We start from the raw sequence: 16,695 nt of genomic DNA, 5'->3' as shown, positions 1-16,695 counted from the left end.
GAGAGTTCTTTTGATACTCTTTATCCTAGTGCCCACATTTTCCATATATATGTAAAATCTTCCATCTATTCATTCATTTTTAAAGATATGACAGTAAATATAATAAAATAAAATAAAACAAAAGTTACCTATAGTGTGCATAGACTTATCAATACTGGCTTGGAGTTACTCCCTGCCTCAATGTAACTATATTTTAATGTTAATTTTGTCCAAAAAACTTGTTTCCAGGAAGGGATATGCAAATAGCTTTTGGTAACATGCCCCCAGTTAATTATGATTGGTAAATAAAGATCACAGAAGCTAAGTGTTGGGAAGGAGAGAAAGCTGCAGGATTTAAGGTTCCCGTGTTTGGAAACATGATGAAGAGGAAGGACAGAGAGATGAAGTGCCTGGGGAATGTGCAAGAGAGAAAAGCAGAGCTACCATGTAAAGGAGCCTGGAGAACATGGCCTGGATTGCTGCTCAGTTAAAGAAAGAGCAACCGAAATAGAAAAAAGAAATTAGTAAGGCCTAACCCAGAGTTATATGTGGAAGGAGATTCTAACAGCAAAGAAGTTAGGCAGTTACTCAGCTATTGTGCTGTTAAATTCATATTAAATATAAAGGTTGTGTGTTTTTCATTCAGGAACATAAATCATTGAATCAGGTAGTCACCAATAAGAGATTCATTTAAAAATAATACAATTATGATAATAACATTGGGCCAAGGAAAATCCACAGAAAGACCTGTACCAAACGCAAAACACAGTAATAAGAAACCCACCTAATTGTACACTCAACCAGCACATAAATTCCGTTATTTGGAAGTTATACTATATGTGGGAAGGATCTAGTACATTATGAAAAACCCTAGAATGTAGCAGTTTGAGGACTAGGAGAATACTGACTTGACATGTTCATTTTAATAAAATTTCTAAGCACTGTCATCAACAATGGGAACATGCTGTCAGTTTGGGAAGAAGACCCAATAGTTTTTGGCAACAATTTGGGTTGTTTGGAAATTTCTATTCTATTTATAACTGCCTTTTTGCCCATAACTCAATTAAATATAAGCAAAGTCCAGTACGTGGAGCTTTGTAGGGTGACAAGTGATGGACAACTGAGAAAAATTATTTGATGATTTCTTTTAGATACACACACACACAAATATATATATATATATATATATATATATATATATATATATATAAAAATTAAAATTTATAACATTTAAATTGTATTATGTTCCCCTACTACCTCACCCGTACTCTTCAAGAGCCAAGTCATATTCTCTTCCTACACTATTTCTTCTCAGAATACTGTTTCCTCACCCTAGGTGTTTCTCCCTGTTTTGTTTTCCAAATGCTCCTCTCTTTTCCCATTCCCCACTTGATTCCACATCTATTCCCAATCGGTTATTTTTTTTTCTCGTCTCTGACCTCTGTCAGAGTATGCTTTATGAAAATTGCATATTACATAACACATAAAAATAATGTCTAGTATTTATGTTAGCTAATAATTGACCTGAACACAACTTTTGAAAAAATGTCCAATGGAAGTGGCAACAATATGTAAAATGATTTTTAAAAGGGCAGATATAAAGAGGTATTTATTATCTGTATATGTTAGTATTATATTTATGTTTATATAACTTCATTTTTGTAACTATTATTTGAATTAATTTTCAAACCATGAAAGTGGCTAAAGATTCTCATAGATTTTAATTTTCTTCTACCGAACATTGAAATGATCATGTAGTCTTTGTCATTATTTGTATTAATGCAGTACTGTACTTGAGTACTTTATACATGTTAAGCTATTCTTACATATTTACATTTACAATATGATAGCATAAAAACATTTTTTCTGTTTGATGTTTTAGAATGAATTTGTTAGTATATAACTTAATTTTTATTATTTCTTGATATTTTCCACAGAATGTGTTTTAACTAATGAAATGTCTTTCCATTTTTCCAATTGCTCTCAGATATTCCTGTCTCCTTGCCAATAAAATTTCATCTACCCTTGGTTGTGTACAAGGTAATTATCTCTGTGTCTGTCTCACCATCCCGACAATAAAAAAACAAACAAAAAAATTATCAAATTAATTATCCAGCCTAGCAAAAAAGTACTAAAGTAAAATTAACCAAATACCCACAAAAGAACAATGAAACAAAATAGATCTGTTTTCAATGTTAGAGTCTTTGGGGCCCACCCTGGTATGTCTTTGCTATAAACAGTAGCAATACATTTTTTAAAAATTGAGTTTAGCCCTTCTACACAGCAGGTATCAATTACAAATATTGTCTGGGGTAAGTATGGTACTTTGTGTCTACTTTCATTTCTTATTACTAGTATTGCTGGGTTTTTTTGGGTTTTTTGTTTTGTTTTGTTTTGTTTTTAAATTCTGCTGGTCATATGTTTGCTGCTATAATCTCTGGATTTCCTACATCAATCGCAAGGGCAAAGACTGATGAATACATCCAAGTGAGTGCATAGTACTCCAAAGTTTGTGGATATAGATGGTCTCATATCCTTATACTCACAGAAGCCTTAAATAAAATGTTGTTATTAAGGTGTGAAATAGTATATGAAGTTAGATGGAATATTGGTACTAGTGTTGTGGGGATAGATATTCAAGGATAGGGAACGGAATGCATTTTTTTCTAACACAAATTATTTAAATAACGATATTGAATCAACTATTTTATCAAGATATATTGTTACTAATAGGCAATATCATAAGTTTTCACATGTGTGCAAGAGTAAAATTAATGCACATACAAAGAATTTTTGAGAATGTGCACATATATATGTATATATAATTTCCTTTCCAAAATAAATATTGTATATTTTATCTTTATAATTATATCACCCAGGGATATTCTGACTTAAGTGAATATATTTCCTTCAAAAGCACTGGACCCACCACTTATTTTCAGTGTCCAAGAAGCTTATGTGGACATTAAAAAAGAGAAAATGTGTTATATACTGTTATAATTCATTATTACAATCACTGTACTTGTGAAAACTGACACAATTATATTAAGAGTAATCAAAAGCAAGTTTCATTTGGGTACCCAGAGTCACAATCAGAAAACTGCAGATGGAAATTAATGCATTCCTACATATATTCAGGATCTATTCATTTTCAGATTCTAGATTCATGATCAGCATCAGGCACTAATGACAGTTTTTGCTCCTCTGCTATTTGTCAGTGAGTTCATGATAAAAGATTTTCTGGCCTTACACTTTTTATATTCTCAGGGGGAGAGAGCAATAAAGGAATCAGCAGTTTAGATCTTCAACACCAATCTTGCGTTAACTTAATATTTGAGAGATCTTTACTGGTTGGCTTGTAATCCATTCATTGTGGGATGCAAACTATCTTCTAATTAAATATAATATGAACCAATAAAATTGTCTGTGATGAGAGTTTTTACCAGTCAGGGTCTGTGTATAATCCATGTAGCAACTGGTTCTGGGTATAATCAAAGCTTGCCTATGAGTTGCTCAAGAGAAGAAAGACCTTTCCTAAATCTACAGGAATCAGAGAAAATTGGAAGTAGAGATTATTTGATTCACAGGATTACAGTTCTGAGTTACTAAACCCTGTCTCCTGTACAAGAAATGTGTGTGTTTGTCTGAAACCATCAATTCTGCTTAATATATGACAGGTTTTTGTGTGTGAATCTTGGAGTAATGCATCATTTTCAACATACATGATTCAATTTCAGAATTAATTTCTGAAAGAGAACAAAGATTTTCTAAGGGAGAACATTGTAAAGAATTGCTATAGCTCTAAGTCCCTTGAGGCACATCACTGGCTAGGCCCTGTCTCTGATGAACCCAATCCACCAGGTTGCATAGCCAGAACACTTTAACTGCAGTAACAACTTAATTCAGCTTGCTGCCCCACTGAGTAAAAGAACAAGCTCTGAACTTGAAACGCTGAAAATTTCCAGAAATATCTGCCTCTGAAGAGCTTAATATGAAAGAAATCTTCTATTCTAGTTAGTTCTTGCTTACTCTAGGCTGAGCACAGGAAGCCAATATGTTGGTCTTTCTCTCCCAATAAATGTGAGGGTTTGACACAAGCGGTTTCAGAGGAGAACAATTTAGCAGGAAGTAGTAGAATTATAGCAATCAATCCCATTTCCTCCCCTTATTGTTTATCAATAATATATTAAAAAGGACAAATTGTTAACTTGTGAGAAACACAGGTATCCAATCTCTGTCCCTACTGACATCCAATAACCATGTTCCAACTACAGATCACTCTACCCACCCTAAATATACACAGCCTTACAGTGGAAAAATACTAAACTTTGGACTTGAAAATCCATTAATAATCCCCATTCTAAAACTCTCCAGAAAACTATGCCCCTCCCCCCAAAAAACATTATGTAATCCTTGTTTTCTGCTCAGTTCTCTGATGGTTCTAGCCTGAACAGAGGCAGCCATTCTTCTGTGTCTTTTCTTTCCCAATACATCTCCTCTGTGTGTTTTGATATGTGCTGTGAATTTCTAGTAAACTTTGGCTCTCAAGTGCAAGGATAAATTCTCTCTTAGAGCTGTGGTATTTTCATAGGAAGGTAGAGTTCTTACTTGTCCTACTGACACTATCACCTCTTTGAGTTGTAGGATTTTCATACATTATGATCATATATGTTGCATGAGATATTCTTAGAACAATAAAAATAGCACTGGCCATCTTATTTGTAATTATTCTAGTGCCAACAAGGATCTCAGAGATTAAACTTTTCCAGTTTGTATTATACAGTCCAGAACAAATTATCATTGCTCTTTGGCAAATATTAGTTTTTATAGTTTGTCTGTCTCTGTTCCTTGTCAATCCATTTTTTTTTCCTATGAGGTCAGGCAAGTAATGAAAGTATTATTAGATCAATAACATCTCCGTTTTACAAAATTAGTATTTCAAACTTCAAGGGAAAGAAATTATCCACCACATTTACTTGTCTTTCTTTGAAAACTAATCTTCCAGTGACAGACCACTATCACTTCATTATCACTGTGTTCTTGCTAATTATTTCTACATTACAGGCATTTATGTAGTTAAACAACTTTGTCTGAAGTGCTGATGGCAATCTCAAAACCTTTTTCCAATCCTATATATTATATATTATATAATGATTTCACCTACCATATGTAATTTTATACTTTCCCATTTTTCTTATTATAGAAGAACTGATAAGGAAAGAATTTAACATAAAAAATACTTCAACTGATATAGAACACAGACAACTCTACAAACACAAGCAGCACTGCAAGTAATACATTAGTAATAAATATAAAAGTAAGGCATTTGCATGTCTCAAAATGTCTCATTGATATAAACCTAGTTTTAATAAATGTATGTTACTTTAAATATAGAAAGGAAAGAGAGAGAATGAAGAAAGGGGAAAATATGGAAGTGAACAGCATATGATTTACTATGTTGCACGGCCTTACAAAGGCTCTCTTTGTAATAGATTTACAAAAGGAAAGCAAAAAATCAGAACCCTTAACAGAGTTGAACCTGAATGGAAAGTATTGAATTTATTGCATGGTTTGAAATTTCTATTGTTTAACTATCATGAATATTATTTTATATGTGGATATTATATCACAATGATCCCTAAATTATTATTTCATATTTGTATCATTTGCTTTTTATTTTATGTAAACCTGAAGTTGATGATTGACTCAAATATTATGTATATAAAACCAAAAAAAAAAAAAAAACTCAACAATGATAATCTCACCACACCTCTACATAATTCTTTTTTGAGATTTAAAAAAAAAAAAGTTTTACAACTGGGGATTATGGCAAGGAAAATTTACTATTTCTATTCTTTTTAAAATTTTTATTTTTTATTTATATTTTACATGTTCCGTCCTCACACTGCCCCAATACAGAGTCCATCATCACGGACCTTCTCAGCTTTGGCTCTGGTCATGGTCCCCTATGTTCTTTACCCCCCATCACATCCTAACATCTCCCTTCTGTGGGGCATCAATTCTTTCCAAGACTAGAAGTATTCTTTCCCACTGAGAGAAGAGAAGACAGTTGTCTGCTTCATCATATGTTCTGGGGACTAGTGACAAGCTCATGTATGCACTTTGGTTTAGGCTTAATCTCTGGGTGATGTGAGAGACTAGTTTAGTTGTTAGAGTTGTTCTTCTTATGTGTTTGAAAATACCTTCTACTCTTTTGATCCTTCCCCTAATTCTTCTACAAGAGTCCCAGACCTGGTTTGATGTGAATATAGGTATCAGTATCAGTCAGCTGCTGGTAGAGTCTCTCATAGTACATCCATGGTAGGCTTCTTTCTATAAGCACAACATGTCATTAATAATAGTGTCAGGGTTTGTGAGCAGGCACCAAACATTTCTTTTTAATAAATTTGTAAATGAATTACATCTTAATTCCCTTCTGTGATTTTACCTGGAATGAAAGAAAGAGTTTGATCTATAGAATATTCTCTAGCTGCATATATAGCAGAAGATGGCCTAGTCGTCCATCATTGGGAAGAGAGGCCCCTTGGTCTTGCAAACTTTATATGCCCCAGTATAGGGGAATGCCAGGGCCAAGAAGTGGAAGTGATGGGTAGGGGTGTGTGTGTGGGGGGGGGGATGGGGGAATTTTGAGATAGCATTTGAAATGTAAGTGAAGAAAATACCTAATTAAGAAAAGAAGGGCTGGTGAGATGGCTCAGTGGGTAAGAGCACCCGACTGCTCTTCAGAAGGTCCAGAGTTCAAATCCCAGCAACCACATGGTGGCTCACAAGCATCCGTAACGAGATCTGGCACCCTCTTCTGGAGTGTCTGAAGACAGCTACAGTGTACTTACATATAATAAATAAATAAATCTTTTTTTTAAAAAAAAAAAAGATTATTACAGAGACTTATGTGTCAAAGGTTACCATACAATTCAAGCAAATAAAGCCAGGTGCGGTGGTGCACGCCTTTAATCCCAGCACTCAGGAGGCAGAGGCAGGCGGATTTCTGAGTTCAAGGTCAGCCTGGTCTACAAAGTGAGTTCCAGGACAGTCCCAGCTTTACAGAGAAACCCTGTCTCAAAAAAAAAAAAATCAAGCAAATAGATATTATAGCATGCCACACCCTTTTCTTTTTCTATTCTCTGTATCAGTAGGAAATTGGATTTTCCCAGTAACAATAGAAAGAGAGCATGATAGATTCCTGTGGAAACAAAACATTGTTTCTCAATCTATTTAGTTATCTAAGTATCTGTCTATCTATCTATCTATCTATCTATCTATCTATCTATCTATCTATCTATCTATCTATCTACCAACCTATCTACTTCTCTACTTACCTACCTACCTTTGTACCTACCCTTCTATCAGTCTTTCTATCTATCAATCATATTTTTTTTCCTTTTAAGCCAATTGAGTTCAACTAGTTCTGGTCATAACTAAATAAGTATATAGTCATTGACTGGTATATTGACATCCTACAATGAGTGTTGTAGGAACCTAGAAATAATATATCTTAGTCCAACAGATATCTCATGCATATATTCTCAAAGTATATAACAGAAACTCCATTTACCAAGATCTATGTCTTTAAAATTTTATTTCACTTGACTTATTTGGAGGTTTTGATGCTGCCAACTAGTTCCAATAAGGGATACGACTTTAGAAGGACAGATTTAGCAGGTGATATGGCAATACATTGACTTGACAGCAGCTTGAATTTTCTCTGAGCCACTGAGGATATTTTCACTGTGTCTTCACTCAGAAGAAACAATGTTTCCAAACAGCCACAAGGTTTATTTACACTTCCTACTTGAACAATTACATCATTTCTTATTTGCATTCTGAATAATTTGTAAGACATAATTATGCAATGAGAATGAAATTTTTTTAAAAGATCATATTATAAGGTCAATTATCCTATCTATTTTTTAGTCTTAGACAAAGTTTATCTAAGTAAGGAGCAGAGACCTTGCTCTCTTCCAATCTGAGCCTTGCAGTTATAGATACTAGACAATGTGAAGTGTGGAAATATTTATCATTTACATTTGATTATAAAAAGTAAAGCAGAAACTTTATAAGCTGATTTTTATCCTATTTCAAGACTTGTTAATACTATTTACTTTACTGTTACTTGCAAATTTCTCCTTAACCTGCTTTTATATTTATGTCATCAAACTGTGAGAAGAGTGTCAAATTCTAGAATCTACAAACTTACTGTACTTATTGTTTAATATTCTTCAGTAAAGTATAACAGAATTTCTAGAGCTTAAACTAGATTCTGGTGTTCTTAACCTCTTTTGGCTATTATTTCTTTTTACAAACTTATTCAGGATGATATTATCACTAGGGAAAAATCAGGGAAAATTCCCAATTTTTTGTGTGGATATTCTACATGTGCACTGATTGGGCCTCTGTCCCAGCACCTGGGATTAAGGTAAATAAATTCTCTTGATGATTTTAGTAACTAACATTTTTTTTTAATCTAGGTAATTTTTACTGTTCTATATTTATGCCCCCCTGACCATTCCAGAGTACTAAGGTTTTAGTATTAACAAAGGAAAAGCAAATTGTGAAGAACAGAAACCGTTTGATAAATTCTCATGATAAATTCTCATCAGAAGAGGCAGTGTGTCATGTAGTCTTATTAGCATTTCTGCCAATGTCTCTGCATATTTTATACAGCATTTTCTGTGAATTCACAATAATAATCAGGCCAATATAGAAAGACAATACTTTCTACTGCTCCTCTCCATTTTCCTGGTCTTATATCCAAATTATATTCCCATTCCTACTTCCATTCTCCTTCTTTTCAACAGATTTATGTAGCTATTTCATCAATGACAGAGTGAAGAAAATTGGCAGATACATAAGTAACAGGTAATTCTCACTGACTTGTAGGATTCTTATTCCTAAAAGACATTTCTAGGTCCAATGATGTCAAGGCCTTGATGCATATCTCTAAATAGGAACAAAAAGAAAAAGTGAGAACCCTGGGAATTTTTTTGTCCATTTAACCCATCCGTTAATAGCAAAATGCTAGACTTAGAGTCATTCTGTTCCTAACTAATAATGGAAAACCATATTAGTTTGGCTTGGTCTAAAGACCCATGTTTTGTTTTCCATAGAAACTAGCTCAAGTATTATCTAGAAGAGGAAAATTCACATTATCACTGTTATTGGGTATTCCCATCCAGTATTTTATAATATCTTACTCAAGTTAAAATAGCTGCTTGACAACAAACCAGAAAGTTATGATTGTACTGAATTGGCAAAGGCGTCGTCTAATCAGAGAGGATAGAGATACCATGATTTGTATATTTAGAAACCTTAGACAGCAATTGCATCATGCAAAAATAAAGGGAATACAAAAATTTTCTGACCATGGAGGTGTGTTTTGGATCTTTTATTCCTGTAAATTGATTTCTCCTCAATAATCCAGAAAGCAGTCATCCACCTTGAGTAGAAGCTCTCGGAACCAATTTCCTTGAGATAGGGCACATCATATAGATTCCTCTAGACAACCTAGGAATAACCTATGTGGACAGAGAGCCACTCCTTTGCTTAATTTGTTCTTATCCAATACTCAGATTTTAGAACAATAATGTAGCAACTCTAAAAGATTCCTGTGAAACAGAAGCAGGATTGTTTGGCTGGACTCTCTGGCAGTTGACTTTTATACCCTCTTAGATTCCCATCTAAACGTGTACATATTCTTTTGTTCAGCTTCCTGTCTTTTTTATTGTATATGCAAAGAAGTTTCTGGCCTTATTAAAGACACTAGGAAGAAAATGTTACTAAATAACTAAGCATGTGATGAAGAAAGTTTGATTAAATATCTGAAGACTTGAGTGTCCAATGAAGATCTAAAATAATGAGTATTAGTGGAAAATATTTTTACTTCACCTAAAGGAGACAACAGTTTTCTTAACTTTGTGACTGTGAGACCCAGACTGCTAAAACATGGAAACATTTACAGTGGTACCATGTAAGGTCCTACACAAGCCATACCAATAGTAAACTAAAGTAAAAACAAATCAGCTTACATGAGTGGGAGGTTGGAAATTATACATCTCACTTCTTATATATACATATATGTTTTACAACTCTTTCTACTCCATTATTTGTAAAGCCTAAATATCATTAAATATCCTTTCTTTATGCTAGCTGCTTGGTTTGCTTCCTTGATTTATAGTTATTCTGACATCAACAAGATTGGCATTCCACTAGCAGTAATATGTATATAATCTATAATTGTATATAATTGTTATATATGTTATATATAATTGTTACATATGTAATATATATTATATATATATAGTGAATTATTGACACATTATGTATTTGCTTGCTTACATTTTTTGAATTTGATAAAACAGAATATATTGGAATACTTCCCTCCACCCTTCCTTGACCCTTTCCTCAAAAGTCTCTGTCCCCCATATCCACTCCTCTTCCATTTATCTTTAGGAAAAATGAATCAAGCCTAAATTTCACCTAGAAGAACAAGTTAGAAATGATATAAAGGCACAATCCCTCATACTAAGACTGCACTAGATTACACAGTAGGAAAGAGAAAAACAACCCCAAAATAGGCAGAGCTAGGGGAACTCCACATAAAAGATGGAATAAAACATGTAGAAACTAGTGTGAACAATGATTCTATGAGAAAACAGCCCATAGAATACACTTAGGATAATAATTGTGGCTCACAGAGTCTGAAGAGTATATAGCAGATGCTGTATGTGTCTGATTTAGGTCCACTACATAGACATTATCTGCATTTAACTTTGTGTTCTTCTGGGACTCTGAACTGAAGAAATAGTGCTATGGCTCAGAGTCTTTTTTTTTTTTTTATTTTCAAATGAAGGTTCATATATACGTAAATGAGATTAGAAATTATATAATGTTACTGGAATTGGATAAACTAATCATTTTCAGGGCTTTCACATAATAAACAAAGTAGGGGCTTCAGTGGTAGGAACAAACATTCAATCAAGTAGGGTCAAAAGAAACAGAAACAGTAAAACCCTGAAGCTCTGTACTCAGATGGCTGAGCACTTGGTGTCATGCCTTTACAAATTCTGGACTCCTATATTTGAAAGTATCGAGTATGTCCAGTTTCACTTCTATACTTTTCCTCACACTACACTTATTATCTTTAACACTTTCCACTAGTATACAGCTCTTCTGAACTATATACTTAGGATTTTTATAAAGGTAAGGAAGTTCTGATATCATTAGGGGAACAGTGGTATTACAAATATCTGCACTTCATATCATGGATCATTGTAACACGATGAAACTTAGAAGAACAATTATAAACCTCACAAACATTTAGATACTCTTTCCAGTATGAATTATATCTTTCTGAATTAAAGTTTCACACTTTCAGACATTGTTCTAATCATGTACAGTCAGACTCTTGGTTGTGAAAGAAAACATAATAGGAAAGGTGGATATTGGTACTTATTTAATTTTTTAAAGTGGACAAGCATGAGCATACAACAAAAGCACAAATGCATGACAAAAATTTGTTTCTGTAACTTGCTGAGATGTTTGAAAGTAATATTGAGCTGCATATAACTAGTTTCTGTCATTGGTTCTTTAATTTGTGCTGAGGAAAAGGTGTTAACCTATAAGAGGTAGCAATTATTCCTGAGAAATAATTCCATTTTCTTTATCCAATTGGAAAATGATTAACACCAAATTCAAAACTGAGAAAGATGACTAAACTTGATTGTCATCTATGGCTGGCAATCTTAATTTTTCTTCTATAATTTCTGCAAATTGTTCTCTAAAGCAGAAGTATTCTCTATGCAGTAAATTTGACATCTTGCAGAATTTAAGTGTTCCAGCCTGTGAAATATCCTCTCTGAACTCAATAACTATTTGCATACGCACAAAAAAAGAGTAAACAAACTCAAGATACACATACCTGAGTATTCAGCCATACCTGTTCAGCTCTTAATGTCAATTCTTCTCTAAATTTCATAACTCAAAGAACATACCTCAAAGGGTTATACTATTCCATATAACATTGTAATGTGTGTGTGTGTGTGTGTGTGTGTGTGTGTGTGTGTGTGTGTGTGTGTGAAATCCATCATTTCTGCTGGGAAAAGAATTTCTTTTGCAGCATTTAGGAAGAAGCTATTACAACCAAATAAGTAGCCAGTCACCTATGATTTGCAAAGGTAACTAGGAGCCTTGTTATTTTTTTTAGAAGCAAATATCAGTAGACAATTTATATTGCTTTGCTATTGGTACATAATGGTAGAGTTTTCGTCATTATTTATAAAACTCACCCTGTAAAAAAATATTAGAGCATTGGTAGATGGTAGGTTATGAGAAAACTGAAAACGAGTCTGAGGAAAAAAAAACGTGATGAATTATTTGTTATGGAAATGTTATGGGCAAATGAAGCAATATTGAATATGGGAGTGGATTTTTAGAAGAAAACATTACATACTTGTCTTTCTCTGTTCAGGTTTATTCTATTTAGTTGTGACCAGTGGCTTGGGGCATGGTCAGTTTAATTTTCATTGAGATATTTCACTTATATGTGGCAACTGAGAAAGGATATATATCATGGTAAACCACAGGAGTGTGATGCCTTTACATGTGTTATTCATTGACATTCCTTATTTATCGTCAAATATTTAGTTCATGCACTAGATATAGCATATCAGAAAAAATATATCATTGACCAGTTAAAAAGGCAAGACATCTCCTTCTCTGTGTAATGATAATTCTGTTTGTAGGCAAGGAGACCGATCCCAGAAAGAGACTGCTGCAATAAAATTGGAGTTATGTAAGAAAGAGATGGTAGGCTTACACCTTTGGCATTGACCTCTAACATATTTGGTAAGTTGGATAAAAAGAGTAGAAATTGAGCTACTGGTTCTTTTTAGTTTCTGTTGGTTGTTTTGTTTGTTTAAATTATAAATAGACATAGAAAAAACAAGAAATGACACTTATATACTTATTTGACATAAAGCAATGAGAATCAGAAAGGTTTTATGCAGATAAAAGTTGCAGTTATGATCAGATTTCACAGAAATTTAGTGTAAGAAACTTGAACTTCTTAATATCTAGAAATAAATGATCTTCTACTAAGAAACAAAACATCTCTGGAAGACTAATTATTTAATGTTGGAAAGTGGCACACAAAGGATCTAATGAACAATAGTGACATGATTATCATAACCTAGGGAGCCAGTATGATATCTATGTCTCTTGTGTTGTCCTATGTAGAATAGATTAAGATTTAATGTCTTTGCTGAGCCTATTCATAGAACAGTATATTTATACATTTGGAAATGGCTTGGTAGTTCCAATACCACAATGTCTAGTATATCTCTATAGTGAAAATGCAATATGGTGAATGTAAGTAAAATTTATTCAGAGTAAAATATTTATCTTGGACACTGGAAGTCAACTGTGAAAATATTTATGTTTAATCTGAGTTCCAAAAGATAAAATGTTGAACACCAAACTCTTTGCTCCTGATGCCAGTGGAGAATCTAAAGCCTGACAAAATTTTAATAGAATGCATCCATAATGAACCATTATATACATTTAACAACTCTATTCACCATATGGACAGTAACACCTATATGGAAAATAGGTGGATCCTAGCAAGGAGAGGCATAATGCTATCCCCACTATCACAATTGCAAAATCCCAAGACACACTCATATAGATATTTCCAGGCACTATGGGTAGCCATTTGATGTTACATTTCATACAGTTTGATAATTATTTTTCATTTATTGAAAATGAAAAAATGTATAAAATAGCCTAGACATTGTGTATGGGGTGGATGCATTAGAAGCAAATTTTATATACAGAAAAAGCAAGCAGCAGGAGCTACATCCATCACATCAATTACTGATGGAGTAATGACAGAGAGCTCTGTAGGAAAGCTCTAGAAAATGGAAAGGTAATGACTCAGAGAGAATGACTGAAGGTTTAACATACCTAATTAAGTACATGCTACATAGTCATTGCATTTTTTCCAATATTAATAGGTTGAAGAGAAATTGATGCTAACAGATCAAATTTAAACATGCTCTAGCTTATATTTAATGTTAAAATCTGACTAGCTATTATATTTTGAAAAATGACAGAATGAAGATGGATTATAAAGTATTTCACCAAATTTATTTTCTCTGCAGTACCTCTATAGGGTAGTTGCTCAGCCTTTTTCATCGTTGTTCTGTCTATGCTGTTCACCGTGAAGCTTTTCTTGGTTGTTTGTTTTTCACGAGGACAATATGTGAGGTTTTTTCACATTTGGAGACTCATTTTTAGTCATAAAATATTAGTTCACAAGGAACACAAAGGACAGGGTTTGCTGTAGAATTCTTGGTACCTTAAGTAGTATGATGCCGAAGTGAAACCTAACAAAGTTTTAAGAAATGCTAAAATAGTCTTTGCCTTTAAATATTAAAATATAAACAAAGAATAAAAGAAGATACATTTTAGAGTTTTTTGAATTGTAAATATCAATGATAACAGTGGTTCAATTCTCTGTCATTTGTTGGCTACCAAGGCTATTGACATGTCTTCATCAGTAAAGGCCTTTTTCACATTTATTGGTTGACTTCCAGACATTTAAAAAAAAGAAAGTTCCTACTACAGAGGAAGTTGATTTATTTGTATATTTGACTTGGAAAAATAAAACTAGCAGTAGCCCAAAAATCCCATCCCTGTGAGTTAGAACCTAAAGTACAGGACAAGCCACTATCTGTACTAGAGAAAATTAAACTACAAATTCAAAAGCACTTGTGGATTTTCATGTTTCAGAGTGGAAATTAAAGATCAAGATGTGATAGCAAATGCAATAATGGCTTAAGAAGTTAATGGAGCATGTAAGAATTCTTATTAGATTAAATATTCATTCCTGTAGGGCAAAAATCATGTGTTGTTATTCACTTAGACAAATATTGTGACAATGGAATTCATAGGCTCCAGAAAAGAAGCATCTTCTACAAATTGTTTAGATGTAGTACCACTTAAGCTGTTTCCCTTTATCTGTTTTTTGTTTTTGTTGCTGTTGTTTTTGTTTTGTTTTTGTTTTTGTTTTTTGGGTTTGTTTGGTTTTTTTTTGTTTCTTTTTTTGTTTTGTTTTTGTTTTGTTTTGTGTTTTTATCATTTCTCTAAGTTTTTCTACAAAGTATCTATTCCTAAGAAATCCATTTTTACGAAGTGTGTCATTTAGACAAAAACCAGTATCCAATCAGGTACCTGAGAAAATATCTTGTAGCAGATAAAATATTCTATTGGTATTCATTTTATTGTTGTGCACAAATGTGTACAGGACATCCATGTTGTTGCCTGTTTATGATGCTTGGTTCCATTCTCTATTATATTTGACCTCACCATTAAGTAGTGCACAACATCTGTCTGCTAACAAGCTTCCATGATTCCAATTTCTTATCTTTGCCCAAAACACTGGTTACATGCCTGAATAACAATATGTGGCTTTGTACATGACTTTTGGAGACCAAAGACCAAGTCTTTGTACTTTATCAGAAAGAGTTATTGCTCACTATTGAAAAAGATTTTCTTGAGACCTGAGAACTTCTGTGGTTGTAGTGCATGTAGGCAAAGTAGATTCATCTAAGCCAGCCTTGTGCACCCACACAGCACTGTATAGGGCAAAAGAAGACACATAGAACCCCATTTACCCCTAGGCAAATCTATACATGTTGTGGAAGATGTCCATACACCCACCAGCGTCCAAGCAACCCTGAGAGAATAGGTTAACCAGAAGCCTGCAAGATTTGTGCCTACCTGGAGTGGGAATAATTACATGGAACAATTGTGTGGTGTATGTAAAAAAGAGAAAAAAAGTGGAACAGTTTAAGCATTTTTAAGTGAAGTAAAACTGGATATTCCATGGCGGAAAGAAATAGCTTATTTTGAGTAGCCAGCCCATTCACCTAAAGGCATAGTGAAGTACCTACCGAAGCTGCTTCTGAGGGCAATGTTTGGGTCTGAGCTTATACAGTGGCAGGGGTGAGTGTCAATGGTGTGGCTCATACTACATCTGGAAAACATGGGGATGTTAGTGGTCTGAGATGCACTCAGGAACAAGTGAATTCAAGGTGCTGTGTGGTCATATCACTCACAAGCTCCTCCTCACCAGTGCTCTTGAAAGCAGGCTCCAGTTCCCAACTTCTGCAGCACTTGGGAGATTGGGTTTTAGCCCTTCCTAGGCCATCACAGTGGAGAGGGCCTCTTTCTTGGGGCAATGTTGAGGGCATGAATGTGGAAGGGCTTGCATGGTCTAGTCTGCTATGGGTGGCCCTGGGAAGGAAGTGATTGCCCCATTTCCAATTACCTTGGCAAGTATTGCAGTTGGTAAAAGTGTCCTGAGAATCATGAGAATGGGAGAGCTGGTCATGCCTATCACAGACTAAAGTATTTTGGAAAGTTTGTCCTGAGGCTTAACTGGGCACAGAGGCAGAATTTAGCTGATTCTTGAGTTATGGTTGAGCCACACTTGGTCCAAAGGCATGTGAGCTGAATTTATAAAAACATAAAAATGAAGAAGACAAGGAGGAGGAGAAGGAAGAGGAAGAGGAAGAGGAGGAGGAGGAGGAGGAGGAGGAAGAGGAGGAGAAGGAGAAGGAGAAGGAGAAGGAGAAGGAGAAGGAGAAGGAGAAGGAGAAGGAGAAGGAGAAGGAGAAGGAGAAGGAGAAGGAGAAG

General features: G+C 34.1%; 1 long non-coding RNA gene across 2 annotated transcripts in view; it reads left to right on the top strand.

The window, feature by feature from the left end:
• The window catches only part of LOC115031487, a 35,655-nt gene that overhangs the window by 5,491 nt on the left and 13,469 nt on the right, over positions 1–16,695 (top strand). The window contains exons 4-6 of one of the 2 annotated variants that reach the window (XR_003837107.1): positions 1,967–2,019; positions 8,799–8,859; positions 12,741–12,843. This is a non-coding gene — a long non-coding RNA (uncharacterized LOC115031487). The remainder of the gene's footprint in view (positions 1–1,966; positions 2,020–8,798; positions 8,860–12,740; positions 12,844–16,695) is intronic. The other variant, XR_003837108.1, reaches the window with a different exon arrangement.

Source organism: Mus caroli, chromosome 7, assembly GCF_900094665.2.
Source record: "Mus caroli chromosome 7, CAROLI_EIJ_v1.1, whole genome shotgun sequence".
NCBI classification, from domain to species: Eukaryota; Metazoa; Chordata; class Mammalia; order Rodentia; family Muridae; genus Mus; species Mus caroli.
This window is presented reverse-complemented; position numbering and strand designations above follow the sequence as displayed.